The following is a 22,863-nucleotide window of genomic DNA, read 5'->3' on the forward strand; positions in this document are numbered from 1 at the left end:
TTTCAAGCTTTTTCTACCTACATTGTGAAATATGTTCCTCAGTGAGATTAAGAAAAATCTTCTGCACAAGGGGAGCCAGCTTTGCAAAATGATTAGGATGTTAACCTCATCGCAAATGTTAACTCCTTTCTAAGTACAGTGAAGGAATTTGCTTAATATTGTGGCAGAGAAGTGGTACTCATGCTTTTGGAAGCTAACCAAGGGTTCACTGTCTTCACATATCTGTGCTCCAGTAAACTCTATTTTATATTTTTGCTTTGTTATGATATCGCTATATTTTATTTATGTATGTTATTGCTGTACTTCACCTTGGTCTCTGTTGCGAAGGGCAAATAAATCAAGTTTGGAAAAATAAATAAAATTTGATCCTCATTTGTTAATACTGCCAGAGGGAATACACTACTTATGAGTACTGTGTACCTTTAAATTTACGAGCCAAAAGTCTAGGGAAAAAAAACTGTTTAAGTTTTTGAAGGAGAGATTGCAAAGGACATTATTTCGTTATGAGAAGTTGCGAGAGCTATTCCTTTGAGGTATTATGTAGGAAACCACAGAGTGGTAAGACTGATTTTGGTGCTATTCTGAAAAGTAAAATTATTAGTCATATGGATAGACATGACTTAAAGGGCCAGAATCAATATGGATTTAGAAAAGACATCACCAATTTATTAATTTTATTTTGAAGGCATTTAGCATAAAGGTGACCCAGTTAATATAAAAAAGAAAAGATGCCCTCTGGGGGAGGGAAGGGAAAGGGAGGACAGAAATGGAAGATGGATGGTGAGCACAGAGAAAGAAGAAAACATCAAATGGGCAGGAGACCCTGGCAAGCAAATTATCAGAAGATAAACAGAAACCAAAGTCTGGGACCAACATGATTTGAATAATGACCAGCCAAAAAAAAGGTAGATAAATAATTTTTATATTCTATTTTGTGATTAGAATATATATGAATTGAAATATTTATCCTGCCAGTGTACATGGATAGGGCCCAGGGCAGAAATCTGGGAGAGGACCCAAAGCCTCTACTAGCTCATGCCAGCTTCCATTCCAGCAGGCTTAGGGCTTTCTCTAGCCAGGAGGCAGTTGCTCTAATTGCATGCCTTGGTCTAACACTATCGCTGGCATGTGTAATCTTTCTATTTTGCACAGTATAGGAGAAAATTAATCTTTTAATTTCTTTGGTGTTGTACTATATGGAAGGTGAGGCTTCTTGGGATTTTGGTTTAATTTATATTTATCTTTTTTGGTCAGCTAATATGTATTTGGCATTTTGTGTTCTCTGTGTGATCAAGGTATTCTGTTAGGATGAATTTTTTATGTAGCATTCAGTTTTCCCGATATTGTCTGAATAACCAGAAGGGGCCCCCTTGCCACCTTGGTTTCCCATTGAAGTCCTATCTTCCCATCGAAGTCCTAATCCTCCAGTCTTGCACATTCACGACTTGGTTGGGTTTCCATACTTATTACCTGGTTAGTTTTCTATACTTGTATTACATCCCAGCACCTCTCTCAGTATCCCACGATCCCTTTATCCCTCAGGAATCCGTCCAATCCCTGTTTGAATCCCTGTACTGTACTCTGCCTGATCACTTCCTCCGGTAGCGCATTCCAAGTGTCCATGACCCTTTGGGTGAAAAAAAACTTCCTTGCATTTGTTTTGAACCTATCTCCCTTCAGTTTCTTCGAATGCCCCCTCGTACCTGTTGTCCCCTTCAGTCTGAAGAATCTGTCCCTATCCACCCTCTCTATGCCCCTCATGATCTTGAAGGTCTCTATCATATCTCCCCTGAGCCTCCTCTTTTCCAGAGAGAAGAGCCCCAGCCTATCCAACCTCTCGGCGTATGGGCAGTGTTCCAGCCCTTTTACCAGTTTCGTTGCTCTCCTTTGGACTCTCTCAAGTACCGCCATGTCCTTCTTGAGGTGTGGCGACCAATACTGAACGCAGTATTCCAGATGTGGACGCACCATCGCTCGATACAATGGCATGATGACTTCCCGCGTCCTGGTTGTTATGCCCCTTTTTATGATGCCCAGCATCCTGTTGGCTTTTTTCGAGGCTGCTGCGCACTGTGCAGATGGCTACAGTGATGCATCCACCAGCACACCCAAGTCTCTCTCAAGTCTGCTGTCTCCCAACAATGCCCCCCCCAATTTGTAGTTGAATAACGGGTTCTTTTTCCCTATATGCATGACCTTGCATTTTTCCACGTTAAAGCGCATTTGCCATTTGTTTGCCCAGTCTTCCAGCTTGTCCAGGTCCCTTTGCAGGTCCTCACACTCCTCCCTGGACCTAACTCTACCGCACAGTTTGGTATCGTCTGCAAATTTTATAACCTCGCACTTTGCCTCCTTTTCCAGGTCATTGATAAATATGTTGAAGAGTAACGGCCCCAGCACCGATCCCTGTGGCACACCGCTCGTGACTCCCCGCCAGTCAGAATATTGGCCCTTCACTCCGACCCTCTGCAGTCTACCCGACAACCAGTGCTTGATCCATCTGTGCACATCCCCTCCCACCCCGTGGTTCCACAGCTTCCTAAGCAGCCTTTCACGTGGCACCTTGTCGAAAGCCTTTTGAAAATCGAGGTAAATGATGTCTATGGGTTCCCCATTGTCCACCCGACTGCTTATTCCCTCAAAGAAGTACAGAAGGTTCGTTAAGCATGACCTTCCCTTACAGAATCCGTGCTGGCTTGTTCTCAGTAGGCCATTTCTCTTGATGTGCTCGCAAATGCCGTCTTTGATCATAGCTTCCACCATCTTCCCTATAATTGAAGTCAGGCTCACCGGCCTGTAGTTCCCGGGGTCACCCCTCGATCCCTTCTTGAAGATAGGTGTGACATTTGCCAATTTCCAGTCCTCTGGTACCTCTCCAGTTTTCAAGGATAGGTTGCAAACATGCTGGATTGTGCCCGCTATTTCTTGTCTTAGTTCCTTTAGAACCCTTGGGTGGATCCCGTCTGGGCCCGGTGATTTGCCGCATTTTAATCTGTCTATCTGTTTGAGGGCATCCTCCTTACTTACCTCTATGTGCTCCAATTTTTCGGCCTGTTCCCCACTCATGAGCTCCTCTGAGTCCGGTATATTAGATGTGTCTTCTCTCGTGAAAACCGACGAGAAGAACGTGTTCAACCTCTCAGCTACCTCTTTATTCTCTTTAATCACTCCCTTCCTATCCCCATCGTCCAACGGCCCCACCTCCTCTCTCGCTGGTCGCTTCCCCTTTACGTAACTGAAGAATGCCTTGAAGTTTTTCGCCTCCCTGGCCAGCCCCTCTTCGTATTTCCCTTTTGCTTTTCTAACCTCTCGGTGGCATTCCTTTTGGCATTTCCTGTGCGCCTGGTGATTTTCTTCCATTGGGTCCTTTTTCCATCTCTGGAAGGATACTTTTTTGTCATTTATTGCCCTCTTTACTTCAGTTGACATCCAAGCCGGGTCCTTTGACCGCTTGTTCTTGCAGCCTTTCCTGAAACTGGGGACGTACATTCTTTGTGCTTTCTGCAGGGTGTCCCTGAATAGGGTCCAGGCGCTTCCTACAGTCTCCATCCTAAAGATGTTTCTGAGCTTCCTCCCCACCATTTCCCTCATAGCAACATAGTTTCCTTTCCTGAAGTTGAGCGCAGTTGTTGCGGTCCTCCTTACTATGGGAGTCCCCCTTTCTAATTTGAATCTGATCGCGTTGTGGTCACTGTTGCCTAGTGGTCCTCCCACTTCTACCCCTCTTGCAGGCCCCCCTAATCCGTTTAGGATGAGGTCAAGAGTAGCACCCCCTCGCGTCGGTTCCCTGACTAGTTGCTCCATGAAGCAGTCCTTCACGGCTTCTACAAATCCTGTTTCCCTAGTGCAGTTGGAGTAACCCGTACTCCAGTCTATCCCCGGGTAGTTGAAGTCCCCCATCACTGTTACACTTCCAGTCCTGCATTCCTGTCTCAGTTCAGCTTCCAAGTCGTGTCCGACTCCTTCTGGCGTACCAGGTGGGCGATAGTACAGCCCCAGTTTTATGCCTGCACCCTTGTTTCCCGGCAATTTGACCCATAGCGATTCCAGCCCCTCTGCCTTCGTTGCCATATCCATCCCGACCGAGTAGATAGAGTCCTTTATATATAGTGCTATGCCTCCTCCCTTCTTGTGGGTCCTGTCCCTCCTGTAGAGCTTGTACCCCGGCAGCGCCACATCCCAATGATTTTCCTCTGTCCACCAGGTTTCTGTAATTCCAATGATATCCAGGTCCTCCCCCTTGGCCACGACTTCTAGTTCACCCATCTTGGCCGTGAGGCTTCTTGCATTTGCGTATAAGCACCGCAGGTCCCATCGTTTTTCCTCCACCTCTGCATTTACCTGGGCCGCCTCCCCTTGAATTTGAATTTCGGGCAGCTCTCCAGTTCCCTGTGCTTCTGCTTTGCCATCAGCCTTTACCCTCGTAGCTTTCGGCTTCCCCACTTTCCCGCCACCCCACTTCCCCGCTTTTCCTCTGGGTTTTCTAGCCCTACCTGCCCCCTCTTGGGCAATCATCCCTTGAGCCTCAGTTTGATCCCCTTCGCCTTGTGGCACCCCTATATTGCCCTCAGCTTTCGCCCTCGTGCCACCCAGTCCCCCTGTGTCTCCATGCCCCTTAGTCTCCTCCCAGCAAGCTCCCTTTACCTGATGTTTCCCTCGCTGTCTGATCATAAGATCCACCGGTCTCTCTACTTCCTCCTTGCAGTCATCCCTTTCAGCATCTGTTCTGGATACCGTTGTCCGAAGCGTCAACATCAGATCAGCTGTCGGCTTTCCCCCTCTCCTCAGTTTAAAGCCCTCTCGATCTCCTTTCTAACATTGGCTGCCAGTAGTCTAGTTCCCACTGTGCTCAGGTGCAATCCGTCCCGCCGGTAGAGTTTACTCTTTCCCCAGAAGGACGTCCAGTTCCTCACAAAGTGGAAGCCCTCTTCCTGGCACCATCTCCTCAACCATGCATTCACAGCCTGGAGGTCTGCTTGTCTCTTTGCATCTGCTCTCGGTACAGGCAGGATCTCTGAGAATGCAATCCTCCGGGTACTCCGCTTCAGCTTTCGTCTCAGGTCTTTCGCTTCTTCATAAGAACCCATGAACAGCCATACTGTGTGGGGCAGACCAATGCTCCATTTAGCCCAGTATCTTGATTCTAAAGTGACCAATTCAAGTCACATGTACCTGGCAGAAACCCAAACAGTAGCAACATTCCAGGCTACCAATCCCAGGGCAAGCAGTGGCTTCCCCCCATGTCTATCTGAATAGGCCATGGAAATTTTCTCCCAGAAACTTGTCCAAACCTTTTTTTTAAACCCAGATATGCTAACCACAGTTATTATATCCTCTGGCAACAAATTCCAGAGTTTAACTATTCTTAAAAAATTATTCCATGTAATTTATTTGAGTCTATTTGTACTTTTTGAAACAGCTTTTACCCATTCTACACTACTCAGGATTTTGTAAACCTCAATCATATCAACCCCCCTCAGCTGTCTCTTTTCCAAGCTGAAGAGCCCTAACCTCTTTAGTCTTTCCTCATTTGAGAGGAGACCCATTCCCTTTATCATTTTGGTCACTCTTCTTTGAGCTTTTTTTGAGATACTGCAACTATAACTGAATGCAGTACTTAAGATGAGGTTGCACCATGGAGCAATAAAGAGACATTATAATATTCTTATTTATTTATATGCTACAATTTCTAACTAGTCCTCCTAGGAGCTCAGAACAGGGTACAAAAGGACATTCATAATATATAATAATACATTACAAGGATGTTTCAAGATCATGAAATAGAGCCACAGTAGATTAAGAAAGGTATGCTGTAGAGCAAGAGTTCATAGAGAGGGGGGAAGAAGAGGGGGTCTACATGTAGGTGGGTGTTCATTTCAAGAGGAGGGTCTTCACTGCTTTTCAGAAGTTCATCAGCGAGTCATAGTAACATAGTAGATGACGGCAGATAAAAGACCCGAATGGTCCATCTAGTCTGCCCAATCTGATTCAATTTGAAAATTTCTGGGCAAGAATCTAAAGCTCTGCCCAGTAATGTTCTTAGGTTCCAATTACTGAAATTTTTGTTAAAGCTCAATTCAGTCCATCTACACCAGGAGTCCCCAAAGTCCCTCCTTGACGGCCGAATCCAGTCGGGTTTTCAGGATTTCCCCAATGAATATGCATTGAAAGCAGTGCATGCACATAGAACTCATGCATATTCATTGGGGAAATCCTGAAAACCCAACTGGATTTGGCCCTCGAGGAGGGACTTTGGGACCCCTGATCTACACTCTCCCAGCCATTGAAGCCCTCCCCAATCCATCCTTTCCCAAACGGCCATATACAAACTGGCCTTAGTTCTTCAATATTTACTATTATTTTCCAATTCTAGATCTTCTGTGTTCATCCCACGCTTTTTTGAACTCTGTCACCGTTTTCCTCTCCACCACCTCTCTTTGGAGCGCATTCCAAGCATCCACTACCCTCTCCATAAAGAAGAATTTCCTTACATTGCTTTTGAGTCTCCCACTCCTCAATTTCAAATTATGTTCTCTGGTTTTACCATTTTCCTTTCTCTGGAAAATATTTTGTTCTAAGTTAATACCTTTCAAGTATTTGAACTTCTGAATTATATCTCCCCTATCCCTCTTTTCTTCTAAGGTATACATATTCAGGGCTTTCAGTCTCTCTACATACGTCTTTTGTCACAAACCTCCTATCATTTTTGTCACCCTCCTCTGGACCGCTTCAAGTCTCCTTACGTCCCTCGCCAGATACGGTCTCCAAACCTGAACACAATACTCCAAGTGGGGCCTCATCAACGACCTGTGCAGGGGCATCAACACCTTCGTTCTTCTACTGGTTACGCCTCTCTTTATATAGCCCAGCATCCTTCTGGCAGCAGCCACCGCCTTGTCGCACTGTTTTTTCGCCTTTAGATCTTCGTACACTATCACCCCATCCGTGCATATCAGCTTCTGCCTGCCCAGCATATACAGCTCCTTCCGATTATTAATCCCCAAATGCATTACTCTGCATTTCTTTGCATTGAATTTTAGTTGCCAGATTTTAAACCATTCCTCTAACTTTTCTAGATCCTTTTTTTTTTTTTTTTAATGGAAACTTTTATTGAAAAATATATCAAAGTATACAGCAAAAGCACACAACAACAACAAGCATGTAGATACAGATCAACAGTGCTGTCAGCGAATAAAACAGCAATGTATACCCCAACCACTCAAATACGAACCACAAATCAGCAAACCCACAACACAAGCCCCCCACCCACCCCCCCGAAGACAAAGCACAGTGCCCACACCACCCAAAGAGAAAGGATCTCATAATCTCACCCAGAAAATTAGTAATAATATTGTCTCCCCAGTCTCAAACTCCCAATTAACCCACCAACCCAACCCCCCGCTCTCCCCTCCCGCTAATCCCTATAGAGGCCCGAAACTGGCGCCAGACATGTGCATAGCCATGGTGTTTACCATGCCTTAAGGCCGTCAACTGGTAGAGAAGCTGCCAGGTAGTCAAGCGCTGCTCCACCATATGCCAAGTGGGAGAACGCCCCTGATTCCACAAGGACGCTACAGCCAACCGGGAAGCAGTGAAGGCTAATTTGCAAAATAGGGAGTCTCCCCCATCCAGATCCAATTGGTGCCAAAACAACAGGGCATGTCTCCAGTCAACCGGAACCCGCAATGCAAGAATCCGGGAGACCCGAGAGAACACCTCAGTCCAAAAACCACTCACCCGCCCACAAGACCACCACATGTGTAAGTAGGTGCCCACCTCCCAACATCCCCTCCAACAAAGAGCATTCGCCCCCTCGCGCCAATGAGCCATAGCCTGAGGCGTATAATACCACCTGAAGAGGACTTTATACCCATTCTCAACCAACAAAGCTGCAATGCCCGCCGAAGCGACTTCTCTCCAAATATCTCCCCAGGTCTCCAACGAAATATCAGATTCCCAATCCCCTTCCCAGGCTAGCATGTAAGACAAGGGTCGAACCCCCCGACCATTAAGACACCTGTAAATAGCAGACAAAGCACCCTTTCGGAGAGTCGGGCCCAACAATAACTCAAATGGGGTCTTTCCCGCCCGTAAGTCCCGGAGGGCCCCCGAGGCCCGCAAATAGTGAACCACCTGCAAGTAGGGGAACAAATCCCGATCCAGAAGATCATACCGACCCTGCAGCTCAGCAAAAGATCTAAGACAGCCCGATAGCGGATCCCACAATTGACCCACACACACCAGTCCATGAGACTCCCACCTAGCAAAGTCACCCGCTCCCCATCCAGGCGCAAAGGCTACATTATAATGCAGCGGCGTATACCAAGAATGGCGCCTACCCAATAACAAACAGCTCAGAGTCATATTCCAGACCCGTAAAGCGGTATCAACAGAGGACAATGCTCGCTCGAGCCGTATCCTCCCAGGTACCCAAGGCCTATGCAGCAGGGGAACCCCAACAGACAGGCGTTGCTCAAGCTCCACCCACAGCTTAGGGTCTTGTGTTTGCCACTCCAACAGAGCACGTAACTGGGCCACCTGGTAATACTTCACCACATCGGGGACAGCCAACCCCCCATCACCCCGACCCAAGCACATAACCGACCTACGCACCCTAGACCGCCAGCCAGCCCAAATAAAAGCAAAAATGTGCCGCTGTACCCCCTCCAACGTACACCTACTCACCCAGAGCGGCAACACCTGAAACAAGAACAGTAGACGAGGCATTATCATCATCTTCACAATTTCCACCCTACCCAACCATGAAAAATATTGATCCTTCCATCTGGCCAAATCGCGCTGGATACTACGAAAAAGCGGGGGAAAATTAAGATCATAAATCTCCGTTCCGGGCAGGCCCAAATAGATCCCCAGATAGCGCATAGACTGCTGAGCCCAACGAAACGGAAACCGAGCCCGAAGAAAATCCACTCTATCAGGGGGTAAATTAACATTAAGCAGCTCAGATTTCCCAACATTAACTCGAAACCCCGACACCCCTCCGAACTCCTCCAGCTCCCTCAAGATAGCCGGCAAGGAGCTCTCGGGATCCTCCACCGTGAAAAAAAGATCATCCGCAAACAAAGACATCTTATAGTTACTGTCCGAGACCGTAACCCCCCTAATATTCGTATTCAGCCGCACCCGCTGCGCTAGAGGTTCCACGGTCAAGGCAAAGAGTAGCGGGGAGAGAGGGCACCCCTGACGCGTTCCTCGGCCCAAAGAAAAAGTATTAGAGTAACTCCCATTCACTTTAATACAACCAACAGGACAAGTGTAAAGGATCCGAATCCATTCCTGCATACGGGGTCCCAAACCCACATAATCTAACACCCGAAACAAAAAGGGCCAGGAAACCCTATCAAAAGCCTTCTCGGCGTCAACCGATAAGAAAACCGCCTCCCGCCCACCACACCGCGCCCGCTCGAACAGGTTATACACTCTACGCGTGTTATCCCCCACCTGCCTCCCCACCACAAAGCCCGATTGATCCGGATGTATCAACCGAGGTATCCAACTCATCAGTCTGTCCGCCAAAATCCGTGTAAATATCTTCACCAAAATCCATGTAAATATCTTTTCTAGATCCTTTTTCATGTTTTCCACTCCCTCCTTGGTGTCTACTCTGTTACAAATCTTTGTATCATCCGCAAAAAGGCATCCCTTTCCTAATAAATTCCTAGCATTCTGTTTATTTTTCTGACCATCACCACACACAGGCCAGAAGATTTCAGCATACTGTCTACAATTATACCTGGATATTTTTCTTGGGTGGCGACACAATGTGGAATCTAGCCCAAGTAACTATGATTTCAATTATTCTTCCCAATTTGCATCACTTTGCATTTGTCCACATTAAATGTAATCTACCTTTTGGATGTCCAGACTTTCTCCTACTATTATTATTACTAATTTATAATTTCTATAGCACTGAAATGCGTACGCAGCGCTGTACATTTAACATGTAATAGATGGTCCCTGCTCAGAAAAGCTTACAATCTAATTTAGACAAGACAGGCAGAACATATAAGGTCTGGGGAGTTTCTTACAGAGAGAATGGTAGGATGGACATAAGTATCTTACGGTGAGTGAGAGTTTAGGATTTAAAGCAGCCTCGAAAAAATAGGCTTTTAGCTTTGATTTGAATACTGCTAGACAAAGCCTGACGTAATGATTAAGACAGTCTTTTCCGGGCATGCGGCGCAGCAAGACAGAATGGACGGAGTCTGAAATTAGCAGTGGAACAGAAGGGTAGGGACTTGGAAGTATAGGGGGAGATAAGTGAGGAGAGATACTGGGGGTGGGGTTGCAGAGTAAATGTACTTTAAGTTAGTAAGAGGAGTCTGAACTGTGCTCAGAAATGATTGGGGAACCAATGAAGTGACTTGAGGAGAGGGGTAGCTGCAGGTAACCCACCAAAACGGGGAGAGAAAAAAGTGGTTGCCACGGGTACAAGGCCAATCACCGCCCCGTGGAGCGGTGAATGGCCTTGTCTCCAACAATGGAGAGGGGAAACGCGAGCAATCACCGATTGTGCGGTCCAGCAACCCCATCCCTTCTTCCTCCCGATCGCCGCCGTCCAGGCATTTCCCTCCTTCTCACCTTCGTGGGGATTTTCATTTTTTTTTTCTTTCCCAGTAGCACGCGCTTTTCAACAAGTCACGCGCAACTGCTTGAATGTTCTCCTTTGATGCAACTTTCTGTTTCTGGTTGCATTAGAGGAGAAGATTCAAGTAGACGCGTGCGACTTGTTGAAAGCTCGTGCTGCTGGGAGAGAAGAAAAATGAAAATCGCCATGAAGGTGAGGGGGGGGGCTGCTGGACCGCGAAGGACGCTGAAGGGAAGTGGAGAGAGAGAGAGGGGAGAAGACGCTGCATGTTAGTGGGTAGAAGAGAGATGGGAGAAAATGCTGAAGGAGATGGATATTGGGGGTGGGGGGGGTGGAGGGAGAGATGGAAGGGAGAGGCACAGTAACAGAGCAGATGCCATATGAAAGAGGCAGAGAGAAGGCAGATAGTGGATGGAAGGAATAGAATGATGAGGAAAGCAGAAACCAGACAAAGGTAGAAAAATATTTCTATTTCTTTTCTTTGGTTTAGGATAAAGTAGTATATTAGTTAAACAGGCATACAAGTATGGTTACCATATGGCTCCAGAACAAGGAGGACAGATTGAGGCATCCGGGCTTTACTTCCATTGCTTTCAATGAAAGTAAAACTCAGATGTCTCACTTCATTCTTCTTTTTCTGGAGCCAAATGGTAACCCTACAATACAAGCAAAAATGGCAGACAGGGAAACAAAGGAAGAGCTGGCAGTTATCCATGATAGCAATATTCAGATGTTAAATGGAGAAGTTATCTACTAAGTTAAGCTGAACATCAGGCTTAAGAAGAGACAGGTTAATTTAATCATGTATTTTTAACGAGAATAACTAATGGGCATACTGGATGGACTGTTCAAGTCTTTCTTTATCTGCCATCATTTGCTATGTTACCATAACATAAAAACAGTCATACTGGGTCATACCAAAGGTCCATCTATTCTAGCCCATTATTCTGTTTCACCAGTGATCAATCCAGTTCACAAGTACCTGGCAGAAATCCAAATAGTAGCAACATTCCATGCTATTTCTTTTCTTTGGTTTAGGATAAAGTAGTATATTAGTTAAACATTTATAAACAAAGCCCTGCCAGCTGAATTTATAAAATGACAATTGTACAGAATAGTATTGTTTCTTTTTATAATTTAATAAAATAAGTTCAGTATTAAACTATTCGAGGCTTGTGCGGATGGGATCAGATGGTTTGCAGAGACGGGGACAAATTTTTCCCCGTGTCATTCTCTAGTCAAAAGCTTTGTGAACATCTAGATACCCTACATCAACATCAACTGACTCACCTTTATCCACATGATTATTCATTCTTCAAAGAAATGAAACAAATTGGTGAGGCAAGACGGCCCACTGGCTGAACCCATGCCGACTGTTACATTAAACCATGTTTATCTACATGTTTTAGAATTTTATTTTTATAATAGCTTCCACTTTTTTGCTTGGCACTAAAGTCAGGCTTACTGGTCTAATTTCCCAGATCACCCCGGAACCTTTTTTATTAAAAATCAGCATTACATTGACCACATTCCAACGACAGGTTACAGATCACCAACAGATGATCAGCAATTTCACGTTTGAGTTCTTTCAGTACCTTGGGGTGTATACCATCCAGTCTAGGTGATTTATTACTCTAATTTCCAAAATATCATATACCAATGTAAGCTGCAAAGATACAGGATTTCATACGAGTAGAATGGGCTCATAATACGAGAAAGCAAGAAAAGCTCTAGCTAGCAAGGGATCATATTTCCAGTTGATTCGTCCATGCAGATTGCAATAGCCTGGCTGGACAGCCATGACATTTTATTGCAAAATAGACTGGCCTTATTCCATTCAGGATTTTTACTTTTACACTGCAGTCTCATTATTATAAAAGGAAGCTGTCCTGCAGTATTCCAGACTCAAAAGGAGGAAATATTTTTTCACTCTGAAAATAGTTAAGCTCTGGAACGCATTTGCCAGAGGATGTGGTAAGAGTGGTTAATAAGTTTGGACAAGTTCCTAGAGGAAAAGGCCATAGTCTTCTGTTAAGACAGACATGAGGGAAGCCATTGCTTGTCCTGGATTGGTAGCATGAAATTCTGCTGTTTGGGTTTTTGACAGGTACTTGCAACATGGATTGGACTCCATGAAGATGGGATACTGGGCTAGATGGACTATTGATCTGACTCAGTATGGCTATTCTTATGTTCTTATTTTACAAAGCTGTTAATTTTATTATGCAATGGTATCAATATGCAAGGCTTGCCCAAATCACAATCCCAAATGTGAGTTTTATAACCCCATTTGGGAGTCACACCCACAGTTTGGGCAGCCCTGATCTTGTGCACCTAGTATCACAGCAATCTTACTGTAAACCTGCTAAAAGTGATTCAGTACATCCAGAGTCTTCAAAACCTTTTATATTTTTTCACATTCTGCTAAGTAGACAATGCATGTGGTGCATAGCTCAAATAATTTTTGCCAAGTCATTTGGCTTGGAGGGAAGTAAGGTGGGATGGGATGGATTTGAAGGAGCAGAACCCAAACATTATGATGGTTTATTACTGATAAAATGAAACCAAAACACGACTCTCTCAAAACCACTAAATATAATTTTGTCACATTTCAGAGGATACCTTTTCAGTTTAAGCACAAGGCAACAAGTATTTGCATGTTTCACCGCCACATTCAGTCATTATGTGTCATCTTAATTAGCAACAATTAGGAATATGGTATGGTGACTGAGGTTTCACAGCAGAATTCACAACAAAGAAAATGAAATACAGTGTTCCCCCGCAAATTTGTGGTGTTTTTACTGACTGCGAATAACCAGGCAGGAGAGGGCAGCCGGAGCGCCGGTGAGTGAAGGAAATCACTCATGGTATGCTCTCACCGTGAGAGAGCGAGCGAGAGCAAGAGTGTATGTGTATATAAAAAACTGGGTCTCCAATTGCTACAGAAGCTGGAATTACTTTTCACATAGACATTCATAAGGCCATTTTGGTGTGGAGTTTATTACTTTAGAAACCTTGGTCTGATCTGGTTCATTTAGAGCTTGATTTTCCTTGCATAAAATTTTATTTCATGCTTTTAAATTTTCAAGCATTTATTTTGACTCCAGACAACTTCTGTCTTCATCTGTTACCACATTTTTTTTTTTACACGATTCAAGTCTGGATTTTGACAGGGCCACTTGAGGATATACATTTTCTTCTTGATAAGCCACTCCACTGCTGCTTTTGCTTTACGCTTAGGATCCTTGTTCTGTTGCTACAGGCTATTTTTATGGAGTAATCTTAAAATTGATTAACATTCAATAAGTTTCCCCATTCTTAGCCAAAAGGCCTTTGTGGTTCTTTTTTTAAAAAAAATCTAAGGCCTCAAAGTTACATCCTTCAACAGTTTCCTTAAAGTAACTTGTAGGTTATTCAAACCATTTTCTAATAGTTTTTCAACAACCTCTATCTTTTGATAAGTTTAATCCTTTAGTTTTTTCAATAGTCCTTTGTTCAGCACATTTAGAACTTTGCTTTAGTTTCACTTCATACAATACAAGTTATTCAAATCAGTTCAACTACTATGACAGGACAGAGGGGGAGAGTGAGGCGCAGTGGTTAAAGCCACATTTTCAGCATCCTGAGGTTATGGGTTCAAACGCACACTGCTCCTTATGACCCTCGTCAAATCACTTAACACCCCCCCGCCCCCACTGCCCAAACTACCTTAGGATAGATTGTGAGCCCACTGGGACAGACAGGGAAAAATGCTCGAGTATCTAAATAAAAATTTATATAAACTGTTCTGAGCTCCCTGGAGAGAACGGTATAGAAAATTGAATGAATATATAAATAAAACAAACAAATATTATGGGACTCAGAAATCTTTTGAAATATAGGAAGTCCCCGGATTAAGAATGGGTTCCGTTCTTAAAACCATTCTTAAGTTGAATTTGTATGTAACTTGGATCCTAGTATTCTTCCCACCTTCTCCACCTCCTTGATGCCCCTCTTGCATTCAAATTCAAGTTTAATGGTTATTTGATAAATCGCTTATCATAATACTAAGCAATTATACAAAATATTTAAAATTAGGAGGTACATAACAAAAATACATATTATCAGATATAAAGACAGAACGGACTAACAGCACAAAAGGACTAAGAGCGAACTACAATAAAAGGTATAGTAAAGGTGAGAAAACAAAAAAGGATAGAACAATCTATCCCACTGTTCCCTCTCCCACCACCACATCCAACATTACTCCCTCTCAGATCTCTCTCTTCCCCATTCATCTCTACCTCACTTCTCTCCCACCACCATGTTCAATAACTTTCTCTCCTCTCTATGCCCAACAATTCTCTTCTTTCTTCATCTCCCCATGTGCACCATCTCTCCCTCTCTCTCGAACAACCAACTCACCCTTTCTATTCTCTCCCCCACCTCAGCATCTCTTTCCCTCACTTCCTCCATCCTATGGCTCATGCTACCCTCCCTCCCTCCATTCTGTGTCCCAAGTTCATGCCCTCTCCCTCCTTCCTTCCATTCGTTGACCTAAGTTTGTGCTCCCTCCTGAGTCCCAACACGCCCCTCTCTCCCTCTCTGGTGTCCCAACGCACCCCTCTCTCCCCCGCCGGTGTCCCAATGCGCCCATATCTCCCCCTTCCTCCCTCCATTCTGTGCCCCAAGAATATACCTCCCTCCAGAGGGTGCTTACCTTCTGGCCTTCCTCCTAGCTGAAGTCGTTTCTCTGTACAAAGCCACCAGCAGCGGCTCCTACGTGACTCCTGCGGCTCAGCCGGAAGTCTTCCCTCTGACAGAGGAAACTCCTTCCACGTAAAAGGGAAGGCTTCCGGCTCAGCAGCAGGACATGCATAAGGAGCTGCTGCCCACAGCTTTGTGCAGAGAAATGACTGCGGCTAGGAGGAAGGAGCCAGCAGGAAGGTAAAAACCTGACATAGGGAGGCATGTACTTGGGGCACAGAATAGAGGGAGGGAGGCACGTTCCTGGGGCACAGAAAGGAGAGAGGGGCACGTTGGGACTTGGTAGGGAGAAATAGAGGCGCGTTGGGACACCGAAGGTAGAGCAGGACCCCCGTTCGCAAGTATGAGTCCAATGTAAATTGGATGTTCATAAAACGGGGACTGCCTGTAGAGCTAATTTGGTTTACCATGATAGACGATGTTAAGAGATAAGAAAAAGAACCCAAAGCTTTGGTTTGCTTAAGAAAGATTAGGCTCTTACCTTGATAATCTTGGACAAGTGAATAGTGAATTCAAACCCGCATGCTATGCATAAGGTATCAACCACAGTACTCAACTTCTCCTTCCTTCTCCAGTGGAGTGTACTGCCCCCTTCAGTTTGTATCAAAATGAATGATAGCCCTCATAACCGAATATAAGAAGGAGGGGCATGTGGATGCTACCCAATAGTGAAAGATCTGTTCTGCACTGCAAGAAATATACTAAACACAATTTAAGAACAAGGTGAACCAATAAAAATAACAGCATAAAACAGACCGCAAACTTAACATTCATGGAGTTCGTAAATTCCTGAACGTGTTAACATGTTTGGTTCTCATTTTACACAATTACCTAAGTGCTTGTAATCCTTAAAAGCAGACTGGCCTGAAAATTTTCAAACTAGAAACTATCATTCTGTTTGAAACAGTATGCAGCAAGCAGGCGAGTTGTATGAAGTACAGGGTGGGGTTTCAGAATGACACACCTATCTACAAGAAAGATGATTATCAAGGTAAGAGCATAATCTTTTTTTCTAGTGCAACAGGTGTGTCATTCTGGACAAGTGGGATGTGCCAAAGCAGTCTCTGGAGCCTAAGGTGAGACTGATGAGCTTGCTTTTAACACTGAGGTAGAGAGTGGCACGGTGGCTATTACCCGCGGTTAGCCAGAAGTTGCGGCAGAGACGACCTTTACGACAGTTGCATGCAACTTCAATGCTCTAGCTGCTCGTAGAAAGGAAATTTAGAAATCGCCTGCCACAAAGGTAAGGGGAAGGGAGGGAGAAAGGGAGGAACAGACGCTGAAGGGAACTGGGGAAGGTGGGGTGGGGAGGAACAGACGCTGAAGGTAACTGGGAAAGAGAGAGTGGGGAGAAGACGCTGAAGGGAAATGGGGAAGAGAGAGATTCCAGACAATGGGGGGAGTGGAGGGAAGAAGATGGATGCCAGACCAATTTAGGGGTGTGTGTGGGGAGTGGAGGGAGAGATGGAAAGGAGCAGCATAGTAACAGAGCATATGGAAGAGGCACAGAGAAGGCAGATAGTGGATGAAAGGAAATGAATGAGGAGAAGAGGAGGAAAGCAGAAACCAGACAACAAAGCAAGAAAAAATATTTCTAGAAACATAGAAAAATGACGGCAGAAAAGGGCCAAAGCCCATCAAGTCTGCCCACTCCAGTGACCCTTCCCCCATGAGTTTGCTCACCAACCTCCTGCCCTTACCTCATTAGAGATCCCACATGAATATCCCATTTATTTTTGAAATCTGCCACGCTGTTGGCCTCAATCACCAGCCGTGGGAGTTCATTCCAATGATCGACCACCCTCTCAGTGAAGAAATACTTTCTGGAGTCCCCATGAAATTTCCCTCCCCTGATTTTCAGCGGATGCCCTCTGGTGGACGAAGGTCCCATAAGACGAAAGATATCCTCTTCCACCTCGATACGACCCGTGATATATTTAAATGTCTCAATCATGTCTCCTCTCTCTCTTCGTTCTTCAAGTGAGTACAGCTGCAATTTATTCAGCCTTACTTCATACGGAAGATCCTTGAGCCCCGAGACCATCCTGGTGGCCATCCGCTGAACTGACTCAACTCTCAGCATATCTTTCCGGTAATGTGGTCTCCAGAATTGAACACAATATTCCAAATGAGGTCTCACCATGGACCTGTACAGTGGCATTATGACCTCTGGCATCCTGTTGATAAAACCTCTATGGATACAACCCATCATTTGCCTAGCCTTGGAGGAAGCCTTTTCCACTTGATTGGCAGTTTTCATGTCATCACTAATGATTACTCCTAAATCCCGTTCTTCCGTGGTCCTAACTAAGGTCTCACCATTTAACGTGTAAGTCCTGCACAGATTTCTTTTACCCAGGTGCATCACTTTGCATTTTTTAGCATTGAAGTTGAGCTGCCAAGTCGATGACCATTGTTCTAATAGTAGTAGGTCCTGCGTCATACTGTCAGGCATAGTGCTTTTACCTACTATGTTGCACAGTTTGGCGTCATCGGCGAACAATGATATTTTTCCTCTGAGCCCTTGGGTCATATCACTTATGAATATGTTGAATAGGATTGGACTTAAGACCGAGCCTTGTGGCACTCCACTGGTCACATCTGATGTTTTGGATGGGGTACCATTTACCATCACCCTCTGAATTCTACCACTCAGCCAATCCTTAACCCATGCAGCTGGTGTTTCCCCTAATCCCAGCGATTTCAACTTGTTCAATAACCTGCGGTGTGGGACGCTATCAAAAGCTTTGCTGAAGTCCAAATACACTACGTCCAGGGACTCCCCGGCATCCAGTTGTCTTGTTACCCAGTCGAAGAAGCTAATCAGATTTGATTGGCAGGACCTGCCCTTGATAAATCCATGTTGATGGGGATCACGTGGATTTTCTTCATCCAGTATTGTATCAAGTTTCTGTTTGATCAGTGTTTCCATGAGTTTGCATACTATGGATGTGAGACTTACCGGTCTGTAATTTGCCGTCTCTGTCCTGCAGCCCTTTTTGTGGAGTGGAATAACGTTAGCTGTTTTCCAGTCCAAGGGGACTCTTCCTGTGCTTAGGGAGAGATTGAAGAGCACAGACAATGGTTCCGCCAGGACTTCACTCAACTCTATGAGTATCCTGGGGTGTAGGTTGTCTGGTCCCATGGCTTTGTTCACTTTGAGTCTTGAAAGTTCGCAGTAGACGCTACTGGGCGTAAACTTGAAGTCTTGAAACGGGTCTTTCTGGCTTTCCCTTGTCTGTAAAAGTGGACCAGATCCCGGTGCCTCACAGGTGAAAACCGAGCAGAAGTATTCATTTAGTAGCTCGGCCTTAGTGGAATCCGATTCTGCATAATTCCCGTCCGATTTCCTGAGTCGTTCTATCCCATCTTTGTTTCTTTTCCTGTCACTAATATACCTAAAGAAGGATTTATCCCCTTTCTTAATGTTCCGCGCTAGATTCTCCTCTATTCGGAGCTTGCTTTTCTTTTTTTTTGCTTTAGGATAAGTAGTATAGTAGTTGTGTTGATAAAACATTTATAAACAAAGCCCTGCCAGCTGAACATCTGGCTGCTGAACTAGAGAAAGAGAACTTTGATTTATAAAATGACAACTGTACAGAATATAGTTTCTTTTTATACTTTAGTATAAAACTATTTTAGACTTGTGTAGAGTAGATGGGATCAGATGGTTTGCCGGGTTGAGACAGAGACTGAGCTCGTGGAGACAGGGCCAAAGATTTTCTCTGTGTCATTCTCTACACTGAGGACCCAAAAGTCACATCTGTTCTTGCTGCTATGTCCTCTCTGTAGAACTTTGCAAAAGTATGAAGAGTGGACTAGGTAGTTGCCCTATATTAGAGAATGACACAGGGAAAAAAAAATTGTGTCCCCATCACCGCTCCTTCCCCGCGAGCTCTATCCCTGTCTACATCCCCGCAAATTGTCTGATCCCATCTGCACAAGCCTCCAATAGTTATGATTTTATTATTGAACTTATTTTGTTAAAGCATAAAAAGAAACAATATTCTGTACAACTGTCATTTTATAAATCACAAATACAGAACAAGAATCATCAAAACCCCCGTCTCCCCTCTCCCTCACAAATATGCCCTCCATTATCAAGAAAACTGAAGAATCCAAATTACTACAGAATGCTACATAGAAAAATCAAGCTAACAGAATACTTGGCAGGAATAGTGTTAGGGGAGTGCAACTGCCCCCTGGCCAAGAGAGAGCCCTAAGCCAGCTGGAAGCTAAAGAAGCACAGCCTGGGCTTTGATGTCTCCATTTATGTCCAACACTTGCTCTAGCAGGATACATATTTCAATTCTAAAATATTCTAATCACAAAATTGAAAAATAATTTTCTCTTCTACTTTTTGTTGTCTGGTCATTTTATTCTTCAAATCACATTGGTCTCAGGCTCTGGTTTCCATTTCCTTCTGTCTACTCTTAACTCACTCATCAGGGTCTCCTGACCATTTTGTGGCTCACTGGTTGAGCTGCTACTTCTGCATCCAGAGGTTATGAGATAAAATCCTGGTGCTGCTCCTTGTGACCCTGGGCAAGTCGCATAATCTTCCAGTGCCCACCACTTTCAATGTCAGCTTTGAAAATGCCAAAGTGACAAAAAGACAGTATACAAGTCTCCATTCACTTTCCCTTCCCTTTCTTTCTTTATGCTCACCATTCATCTTCTATTTCTGTGTTTTCCTACATACTCTGCATATCCCTTCTCGGTTTCCTATACTTTCGTTTCTAGTATTTCCTCTGTGCCCATCTCCCTACCTTCATAAACACTGTCCTGTGTTCCTATCCCCTTCATGACCAAGGTTAATCCTCTGTGTCCCCCCTAAGCTCCCAAGTCCAACATCTCTCTTCCTGCGTTCCTATTCTCCTCATGACTAGCCATCTTCCTTGTGTGTCCATATACCCTCTCATGTCTGGCACTGCCCCACTGATTGTGTCCATATACAGCTCCCATGCAGCATTCCACTTTGTATCCCTGGCTCTATACTCCTTCCATGTTTAAACATATCCCCTCTTTTCATACATTTCCCTGTGTCCAGCTTCTCCCCTCTTATACCCATGTGTGTCTTGCCCTCCTTTCCTCCCTCCCTCCACTGTGTTAAATATGTCACTCCTTTCATCTTTCCCTTCCCTCTCCTCTTCCCTGCAGGTCCAGCACCTCTCTCCCTTTCCCTCAGCACTTCTCCCATGGATTGAACACCTAGCTTGCCCTTCTTTCCAGTCTACCCTGTGGTCCAGTACCTCTCTCCCTTCCCTCAACATTCTCCAAGGATCCACACCTCTCTCGTTTCTCTCTAAATGCCCTACCATGGGTCCTACACATCTCTCTCCCTTCCCTCTAGCTCCAGCTCAAAGCTATATGTCCAGGACCTTTCCCCTTCTCTCCACCTCTGTGCCACAAATCCAGTACAGCTCCCCTTCCTCCAGCTCCCAGTTGGAAGTCTTGCAACGGTCTCTTCAGCTCTACTTTCCTCTCCACATAGGTACTCCTTTCCCTCCAGCCTCAGCCCCCCCCCATGAGTCCAACACCTCTCTTCCCCCCCATCTTCAGCTGTGGAATCAGCCAACACCCCCCTACCTGCTGTGGGTACAGAGATAAGTGAAGCGGCAACATGCTCCCCCATGGGTCTGCATGTCCTCCCCAACTCCCCTTGTGCCTACATTACCAAGATAACCAGCCGTGCCACGATGAAAAATCTTCAGAGGCCTTCTCTGAGGCCTTCCTTCTGCCAAGTCCCTCCTTGAAGTAACTTGCAGTTTCACGAAACCAGAAGTTACCTCAAGGAGGAGCTCGTCGGAAGAAGGAAGGCCTTGATGGCCATACAAATCCACCTGGAGATAGTAGCCTGTCTATTAGCTTGACTGGTGAGCACAAATAAATGATTGGAGACACAAAACTTGTTAGTGACCTTGAAATACCGAGGTATTACTGTCTGCACATCCAGCAATTGCAGAAATTTATCTTTTTTCTCCGACCCTGTAGGGTAGAATTCCAGCAGTTGTACTTCTTGATCAACATGGAAATCCAACACTACCTTCGGCAAAAAGGAAGGTACCGTGTCTAGGGAAACTCCTGTTTCTGAAATTTTGAAAAAGAGTTCTCTGCAGGATAGCGCCTGCAGTTCTGAGACTCTTCACCGAGAGACCCATCAATGACACCTGGAGCAAGGGCTCTTATGGGGCCTCAGTCAGACCTGTAAGATAATGTTAAGGTTCCAAGATGGAACGGGCTGGCAAACTGGTGGACACAATCTGAGAGCCCCCTTTAAGAACCTGGCTATATCTGGATGAAAAGCCAGGGAGACATTGTTCCCTCAGGCTCAGGAACATGAAACATGCACCACTTGCACTTTAAGAGAATTTACTGCCAACCCCTTTTCGAACCCTGCTTGGAAAAAAGCTAGCACTATTGATAGTACTTGCTGCAGTTCCACCTTGTCTTTAACACACCAGTATTGAATCATCTCCCATGCCTTAGCATAAGCTTAAACCATAGCTGGCCTCTTGGCTATAAGGAGTGTAGCAATAACTACCTCTGAATATCCTCTACACTCTAATTCTGTGCGCTCAAGACCAAAATATTCCAGTTCATCTAAGGCAATTGGTCCCTGATTCAAGAGCTATGGATGAAGTGAACAGAAGACACGTGTCCCTCTGGAGACATATCAGATCAGAGTACCAAAGCCTCTGCAGCCAATCGGGGCTAACACCCCTGGATGACTTGCAATCCTGCGGAGTACTCTGCCTATCAAGAACTATGGGGAGGAACATGAACAACAGTTCTCTTTCCGGCCATGGTTGCACTAAGGTGTCCAAACTGGCACTTCCATCTGCAACTGAAGAAATTATCTGCTTTCTTGGTCTCTGCTGTGGCTATCAAATTGTACTGGAGACAACCACTACTCTCCCGGGTGCAGAGTATGTCTGCTGAGAAAATCGGCTTGCATGTTGTCAACTCCTGCTACATGAGCTGCGGATATCGCTTGCAGGTGGGCCTCTGCCAATCTGAACAACTGGGCCTCTAGCCATAGTGGAATACTCTTGAAGCCTCTCTGCCAATTGACATAAGCTACCACCATGGCACTGTCAAAGACCCTGCCTGCCTTGCCTTCCAGGAGCTTCTTCAAATTTTGCAATGTTATAGTCGTTATGGCCCTTAACTCCAGTCTGTCGAAAGACCACTTCCTCTGAGTCAGCGTACATCACCCATGAAATGGATGATCGTTGAAATGGCCTCCCCAGTCATACAGACTAGCATCCATTGCCAGGATCTCAGAGTCCAGTCGAAGAGGCATTGTTAAAAGTCATACTACTGTAAACATCCCAAACACCTATATCTGATTTGTCTTGTGTATGAAACTGTCCCAACTACTACAAGAATTCTCAACTCTATTGTCACCATTAGATGTTTCTATATCTTCTTTCTTTCATTGCATGCTTCTAGACTTCACTCCCTGGACCCTTCTTATCACCAACTGTTACTATGTATGTAAACTT

At 45.0% G+C, this 22,863-nt stretch overlaps 1 protein-coding gene across 8 annotated transcripts in view; it reads right to left on the minus strand.

Moving 5' to 3' along the window:
• The window catches only part of PPP2R2D (protein phosphatase 2 regulatory subunit Bdelta), a 150,033-nt gene that overhangs the window by 58,000 nt on the left and 69,170 nt on the right, over positions 1 to 22,863 (minus strand). The gene's annotated exons all lie outside the window — the stretch shown is intronic.

Source organism: Geotrypetes seraphini, chromosome 4 (assembly GCF_902459505.1).
Source record: "Geotrypetes seraphini chromosome 4, aGeoSer1.1, whole genome shotgun sequence".
NCBI lineage: Eukaryota > Metazoa > Chordata > Amphibia > Gymnophiona > Dermophiidae > Geotrypetes > Geotrypetes seraphini.